The sequence below is a fragment of the Eubalaena glacialis genome, chromosome 15 (assembly GCF_028564815.1).
Source record: "Eubalaena glacialis isolate mEubGla1 chromosome 15, mEubGla1.1.hap2.+ XY, whole genome shotgun sequence".
Lineage (NCBI taxonomy): Eukaryota > Metazoa > Chordata > Mammalia > Artiodactyla > Balaenidae > Eubalaena > Eubalaena glacialis.
In genome coordinates this window covers 23285241-23293788 of record NC_083730.1, presented here as the reverse complement: position 1 = coordinate 23293788, position 8548 = coordinate 23285241, and the positions used below count along the sequence as shown (strand labels likewise).

The window sequence follows — 8548 nt, the reverse complement described above, 5'->3', positions numbered from 1 at the left end:
AAACAAATGGGACTTAATTAAACTTAAAAGCTTTTGCACAGCAAAGGAAACCATAAACATGACAAAAAGACAACCCTCAGAATGGGAAAAAATATTTGCAAATGAAACAACAGACAAAGGATTAATCTCCAAAATATGCAAACAGCTCATGGAGCTCAATATCAAAAAAACAAACAATCCAGTTAAAAAATGGGCGGAAGACCTAAATAGACATCTCACCAAGGAAGACTTACAGATGGCCAAGAGGCACATGAAAAGATGCTCAGCATCGCTAATTATTAGAGAAATGCAAATCAAAACTACAAGGAGGTATCACCTCATGACAGTCAGAATGGCCATTATCAAAAAATCTAGAAATAATAAATGCTGGAAAGGGTGTGGTAAAAAGGGAACCCTCCTGCACTGTTGGTGGGAATGTAAATTGATACAACCACTATGGAAAACAACATGGAGGTTCCTTAAAAAACTAAAAATAGAACTACCATTTGACCCAGCAATCCCACTACTGGGCATATACCCTGAGAAAACCATAATTCAAAAGGAGTCATGTACCACAATGTCCATTGCAGCTCTATTTACAATAGCCAGGACATGGAAGCAACCGAAGTGTCCATCAACAGACGAATGGATAAAGAAGATGTGGCACATATATACAATGGAATATTACTCAGCCATAAAAAGAAACGAAATTGAGTTATTTGTAGTGAGGTGGATGGACCTAGAGTCTGTCATACAGAGTGAAGTCAGAAAGAGAAAAACAAACACTGTATGCTAACGCATATATATGGAATCTAAAAAAAAAAAAAAAATGGTACTGATGAACCTAGTTGCAGGGCAGGAATAAAGATGTAGAAATTGAGAATGGATTTGAGGACATGGAGTGGGAAGGGGAAGCTGGGGCGAAGTGAGAGTAGCATCGACATATATACACTACCGACTGTAAAATAGTTAGCTAGTGGGAAGCAGCAGCATAGCACAGGGAGATCAGTTCGGTGTTTTGTGATGATCTAGAGGGGTGGGATAGGGAGGGTGGGAGGCAGATGCAAGAGGGAGGGGATATGGGGACATATGTATGCATATGGCTGATTCACTTTGTTGTACAACAGAAACTAACACAGTACTGTGAAGCAATTATACTCCAATAAAGATCTATTAAAGAAAAAAAAAGAATACATTTCTATAATAATGTTTCACTCCAAATAAGGTGAATGCAGAAAGCAAACTAGTAGTTGAAATATTACTGCCTAGTTTCTTTCTGTTTTTTTTTCTTTTTAAATTATAATGATATTTTATTTTAAATAGTCACAACATCTGACACTTCAAAAAAAAGATACCACTAATAACAAAAGTGGAAATATCAAAGTTACAACAGACACTGTTTAGCTGAGAATCACTTCAACAGAGTAAGACTCTAAAGATATCAGACAAACCAATACTTGTTTGGAATAAGGTGTACAACTTTCTTACTGTGTAGGCTAACAGACAAGGCCCTGGTTCCACGTGGTCAAGGTTACAGTCATAAAACCTAAAGTTTTAGCACAATTGTGCTTCAAACTAAAATTTTCAACAGTTGTGCTTGTCTACACAGGATGTTATGGACTGCCCCCTGCAAAAAATTACAACTTGAAAGACTTCTTTCAAGCATTACCGGTATCCAATATGTGTACATTCTTAACATTTCTGAAAAGAGAGCAAAATTAATAGGTGCTGGTATTCACATCTGACATCTCAGGTTTTATGACTGACAAGTCTTAATGCTCCTAGACTTTGGGGTGTACAAGGTAGCCGTATTTTAAATTTAAGTAGAATGTGCGGAAAATTCAGATCAAATGGGCATTCATTTCTTGACTGTAGCGCCATTAGCCCTCAATTAACTCTTTATAGGGAATGGTTAAGCCATCAAAAACTAAACCAATAGTTTTTATATTAAAATGCTTCTCCATACTAGTAACACTTTGAAGTCACTAAACATAAGTATTTACCTTGAAGTGAACTGGCAAACAGAACAAAAACAAATTATGAAAAATGCTAATCACCTAAATGGATCCATGTCCACCCTTTGTGTTTACTTCATACATTCTACCCACCCACACCACTCCAAAAAAGGTTCAGGTTATTATGTCCCAAAGTAATCTATTCCTGAATTACTTTTAAAGAGACAAACTGCTCTGTAGTGTATAAGCTACTTAGGTCTACACATTCTAGAATGATGCACTTCCATTGTCCTAGCTCTCAAATTTGGAAATCTCCTCAGGTTCAGTTTCCTTTTAAAACCTTTCCAAATAAACATAATTAGAATTTGTGATCCCTAGATTCAAAGACAGTACAGGTTACATGACACCTCCTTTTTTTTGGATTAAATAAAAGCCACAGGATTCTGAGTGGCTAAAAACTAAATCTGAATTATTTGTGTCTGCATTGAGTAAACATATTTTTAAGTTCATTCTGCTGGATCTCATTAACTACTTCAGGTTCTGCAGGGCTCTTCTGAACCTTTGCCGTGGCAAAGCTTATCTCCTGGGTTAATCCAGCTTGGGTAGTATTAGCAACCTGGACCATGGAACTTCGAATCTTTGCAAAGGGAAAGACTGCTCTGCTGCTACAGCTCTCTGAAGGAGAAGGAGTTACGTGAAGCCCTCTCTCAAGTTCAGGTGTGCCAGATTCGGAGCCGGGGGTCTTTTGAGATACAACTGAATGCACTGGTCCAACTGACAAAAGCTGTGGGCCTGTTGCAGAAAAAGACACATCTAATTGAGATGGTCGAGAAGGTATCTGTTCCATTGATTGAAAATGAGTTTCTTCGTTAGAAACTTGATTGGTCATTTGATTTCCTTCCTCACTAGCCTGAGAAACAGACCTGGTTTCTGATAGCTGGGTCATTTTGTTTTGTGCGTCTTGAACAAATCTGTGGCAATAAATATCCACGGGCTTGGCAAAGCCAGTCAATGTTGTTTATGTTGTCAGCAGAAGGACTTCTCTTCAGAGAAGACTCATAGCCTTTTCCAAGCCCACTTTCATGAGCAAGAGTAACCTCTGAAGGAACATGAATGCTAAAAACAGTGTTGCTGATAGACTGGGATCGACTGCCTAATCGAGGTATTGAAGCAATAATACCACAGCTAGGAAGCACATAGTCTACTGGCCCTGCATTCTCTAAAGAGTTAGCTAGCTGCCTGTGTTCATCAGACTTGGAATTTGTAAGGAATTCATCAGAGAGGTATGAGTCATTATCTGAAGACATTTCCCCATCTGACTGCCTGGGCTTTATTATCCATCATACTAGTGTTTTCCATGGTTTCAAGACTACTATCTGATTCCCAAAGATTTACTTTGAGTTTGGTTTTAGAGAGTTAACTTTCATTTCAGGTTTCGTAAAGTTCCCTAGCTTTCGTAGATTGCCAATATTTATACTGGATTTGGTCTGTTTCACTTTTTGATTTAGAGATGAAAATTTGCTCATTAAATTTTTTTTCCCTGGGCCAAAGAGCCTTGGTTTTGAGATCTGATGCCAGTGATGTCTTCATGAGGTTTACTGCTCTTTCTCTCAAGCTTTCTCTGTGTTATAGGTACATCTAATCCCATGGCTTGCTTGGTGATTTGCAGCATCTCTGCAGTGCACTGAAGGGTATCTTTTCCATCCTCTACTGGATTGCGCACTACAGCTCTCAGGGTGTGGAAATAGCCACTTGCTTCTTTATATCTGTAGTGCAGTCGCATGCAGGAGAACCTTGCCTTATCAAAAAGAGTGGGTTCAGGACCTATTTCAATTTTTTCCAGGTCTTCTGGACCTAGTCGTTGATACTGGTTTACTTTGTCAACTTCATCGTCATAATAGGCTACGTAGTAGGCAGAGTTAGAAAGCAGCAACAGCATATCCACATCTCTGTGAGTAGCATCAATGAGGGTGCACTCTTAAAACTGCTGCTTGAGCCAAGCCATAAAAATTACCTCGCGACACGTATTTTAATATGAAATAAATTCTAAACCTACTAATTAGTGTTACTTTATCCTAGCTTCTACTTTGACATTAATATTTGCATCGGTCAAACATGATCTCAGTCAAAAGCATTTTGTCCAGAACGAAAAGCACTTGGCACGTAACAGGCAGTCGAGAACGATGTCAGCCCTCCCTTCCCCGCCCCGCATTTTTACTGAAGTATAAGCTGCAGCAAATAGTTAATTTCCCTCCCCGCCACCCTCCACCCCACTTAAACAGAAAAAAACTCCAAAAAACAAAAAGCCCACACTTTTTTGTTTAAACATGGACAAGAAAAAAAAGAAAACCGCTTTCAGGGCTTCCCGGCCACGCCTGCAGCTTGGAAGCAAGGGCTGTGCTCCTCGTTTTTCTCTTCCCGCCGGTCAGGCATCCCCTCCTTCCATGCGATGAACACGAACCGCATGCAGCCTCGCCACCGCCACAATGGTCGTGTAAAAGCCACTGTCATCAGGGGACATTAACAGGAGGCTTTGGAAAAGCAGTAATTTACAGGACAAATACAACCCCACGGGTAACTTTAACCATAAGTCCTGCAAAAGGGAGAAAAATCTTGAAAGTCTTCGCCAGGCTGCCTGCCTTCGGGCTGGGGCTCGGCAGCGTTGCCCGTGGCGTTCGCCGGCCGCTGGGCGGTCGGACGTTGCCTCGCGTCAGTCTGTCCGTCCGTCCGTCCGTCCGTCCACCAGGCGAATCTCAGTCAGAGCTGCCTGCACCAGAGCTGACACCTGAAGCGACTGCGGAGACTGGGGGCAACTGCCTCTCTCTCTTTGTTTTTTAATTGAAGTGTAGTTGATTTACAACGTTGTGTTAGTTTCAGGTGTACAACGTAGTGATTTAGTTACACACACACACAAATATATATACACACTTATATATATTCTTTTTCAGATTCTTTTCCATTGTAGGTTATTAAAAGATATTGAATATAGTTCTCTGTGCTATATATTTATTTCATTTATTTTATACATACATTTAGTTCATTTATTTTATTTGTGGTGGTGTATATCCGTTAATCCCAAACTCCTAATTTATCCCTCCCCCATTTCCCTGTTGGTAACCATAAATTTGTTTTCTATGTCTGTGAGTCTGTTTCTGTTTTGTAAATAAGTTCACTTGTATCATTTTGTTTAGATTCCACATATAAGCAATATCATATGAACTTTGTCTTTTTCTGTCTGACTTACTTCACTTAGTATGATAGTCTCTAGATTCATCCACGTTGCTGCAAATGGCATTATTTCATTCTTTTTTATGGCTGAGTAATATTCCATTGTATATATGTACCACATCTTTTTATCCATTTATCTGTCGATGGACATTTAGGTTGCTTCCATGTCTTGGCTTTTGTAAATAGTGCTGCTATATACATTAGGGTGCATGTATCTTTTTGATTTAGAGTTTTCTCTGGATATATGCCCAGGGGTAGGATTGCTGGATCATATGGTAACTCTATTTTTAGTTCTTTTAAGGAACCTCCATACTGTTCTCCATAGTGGCTAGTGCCTAGCCTCTTTTAATAAAAATCAGCTGATAGTTTTGAGCCCTTAGTATGTGTTAGTCACTGTTCTGAGAGTTTAACATGCAATCTCACTTCATCTTCACAAGGGCTTTTTGAGGAAGGTATAGTCTTAAGCTCCATTTTACAGATGGAAAACTAGGGAGTACAGATGTTATTTGCCCAGAGCCCCACATTTAGGGAGTGATGGTCTGGGGTTCAATCCAGGCAGTCAGCCAACAGAAACTATACTATTAACTAGAGATTTCTGTGAGTCCCTGAATATAGGCATATGGGTAGTTCTGTACACCATGATGTGACTTGATGGGCTGAGTGAAGGCCACCTGCCCATAACTTTCTCCCTGTGCAAGTGTCATGATGTTTCAAATCCACCGTATTGGTTTCCTAGGGCTCTCATAACAAATTACCACAATCTTGGCAGCTTAAAACACATTTGTTCTTTCATAGTTCTGGAGGATAGAATTTGGAAATCAGATGTCACTAGGGCCATACTTCCTCTGAAGGCTCCAGGGGACTTTCTTGTCTTTTCTACCTTCTGATGGCCCCTGGTGTTCTGTGACTTATAACAGCATCACTCAGTCTCTGCCTCCATCTTTACATGACCTTCTTCTCTGTCTTCTCCTCTTCCTCTAAGGCACCAGTCATTGGATTTAGGGCCCACCCTAAATCTAGGATGGTTTTGTCTCAAAATCCTTAACTATTTATATCTGCAAAGACCTTATTTCCAAATAAGGTCACGGGACATTACACTCACCACTTAAGATATATTCTTTTAGATTTAGAATCACTCTGTCCAGAGTCCAATTTTAACAATCAAAAAGTAGGAAAGACTTTTTGTGAATGGATGTGTTTTGGGGTCATTTATTCTGGGGCTACAGCAAACCAGGAGTCTTGAAATAAGACAGGAAGTGAAGATGAGACACAAAAAAGGGCAGATGAGAGGGAAGGAATTGAACACAAATCTCAGTTTATTTGTAGTTTGGATAAAGGTTTTGCTGAGAGTATATTCTCCTGAGTGGCCTTCATAGAAGGGGATAGAAGAGGCAGTCAACCACCCAGTGAAAACCTCCGTCTACCAGTTTTCTAACATGAGCTCTAACTTGCACTGGGGCCTGCATAATTTTTTGAAGCTGTGTTCAGAAGTACAGATTGTAAATCTCACTTGCAGCAGCAAAAACAATTTCTAATTGCATAGAAAGCAAACTGCCACCAGCAAGGCAAGTCCACTGCCCCCTCATTTTATGGAACGTGTAAATTGTCTCTGTTACTCTTAAACCTCCAAAACGTCAGTTTGCAGAATCCATCTGGCTCTCCCCATGAATATTTTTTGGAGCATTTTAGGAAAAGCACTGCTCAATGACTAAGAAAGGATAGTACTGAACATGAGACCAAAACCATATCCCACTGAGATCTCAGTGACTGAAGGCCAGCCTTTTACGTCTCAGTGCCTCGGTCTCTCCATGAGCCAATTTACCTCCCAGGGATCCTGTGAGTATTACAGATACACATTTAGACAAAAGCAGGCAACCTCAATGCCAAGAACGTGTAGGGAGCTCTGTGTGTAGTTGTGTGACTAACTGCATATATGTGCCACGGTGGGAGGTGTTACCATCTTTCTAAATAGGCAGGGGTTTGTACATGTCTAAGAAGCAGGTCTTGTGTAGTTAAATATCACCAGTGCCCTCATACTTGTACTATACAAGAAGAGACTCCAGAGCTAGCACTTAAAAGTGTTAAACTGGAAAGAGTACTGTACTGAGTTTGCAAGTGTTAAGAGCGTCTGGATTTGAAACTGATGAAGATGACGCCGAGTTAAATGACTTGCCCAAGGTCAATGATTGCATTATGCCATTTAGATTAAAATGGAAAGACTTGTATTATAATGTTCATTCATCCAGCATTCATTCCAGTAGTCTACCTTCAAAATAAATCCTAAATCCAGTCACTTCCTACCATCTGTACCACTTCTGGCCTTTTCCAAAACATCATTCTTCTTGCCTGAGTTTTTGTAATAGCCTTTTAGCAGTTCACACTTTTCCTATCCTTGTTCATCCCCCAGCCTCTAATCTGCATAGAAAGCTGAGTTATCCCTTTAAACTGTTAGGTTATGTGCTTCTGTGCTCAGAACATTCAATGGCTTTTCGCCTTACCGAGAGCAAAAGCCAAAGTTTATTAAATGATCTGCAGTGCCTTGCACAATCTGATCTAGTCTCCTACCTTTCCCTGCTTTGTTCACTTCAGTCCAGCCATACTCACTTCTTTTCTATTCTTTGAAAATGCCCTAAATGCCCTTATTTCAGGACCTATAATGCTCTTTTTTTTTTTAAAAAAGGCAGCCTCAAGTCTTGCTCCGTCACCTCCTAAAAGTCTGGGGTCTTCCCTCACAGCCCTTTATAAAGTAGCACCTCTCATACCCTTAATCTTCACCTACACTTACCCTAAATCATTGCTATCTATAGCATTTATCACTTCAGGATATAATATATATTGATTTACTTTTCATTGCCTGTATCTCTCTTTAAAATGTGAGCTTCGTGAGATAGAGTCTAGGGCTGTTTTTCCACCTCTGTATCCCCAGTGCCTAGAAAGGTGCCTACCATGTAGTGGAAATTTAATAACCCATTAGGTAATTGAATGACCCCCATTTCCTTGGACCTAATGGGAAATGACAGTACTGCCTTTGCTTTACTTTCCTTAGGGTTCTCTCTGTGTGTATGTGTGGGGTCATATAAAGTCCTAGAAATGAAAGAGCTTCATAAACTGTTAAACTGCTATACACAAATGTGAGATAAGTTATTATTTCTAGTCTATGGTCTCAGGTGATTCTAGAGCAGAACTTTGCCTTGAATTCAAGAGAGTAGGGTGGCATTCCCCTGGATAACTTTGGGATACACTGTGAATTATAAGCGAATTTAAAATATTAGAATCTGTGGATTTGTAAAGAATATAAAAGTTAAAATAAGCCTAAATTTAAATTTGATATTTAAATTTGTTTCAGCCCATCCCTGACATCTAGCCTCTGCTTGAATGCTCCAAGT

General features: G+C 39.8%; 1 pseudogene; it reads right to left on the bottom strand.

The window, feature by feature from the left end:
- Positions 1 to 2403: 2403 nt before the first annotated feature.
- Positions 2404 to 3957, bottom strand: LOC133075109 (phosphatidylinositide phosphatase SAC2-like; annotated as a pseudogene).
- Between the last annotated feature and the right edge of the window lie 4591 nt (positions 3958 to 8548).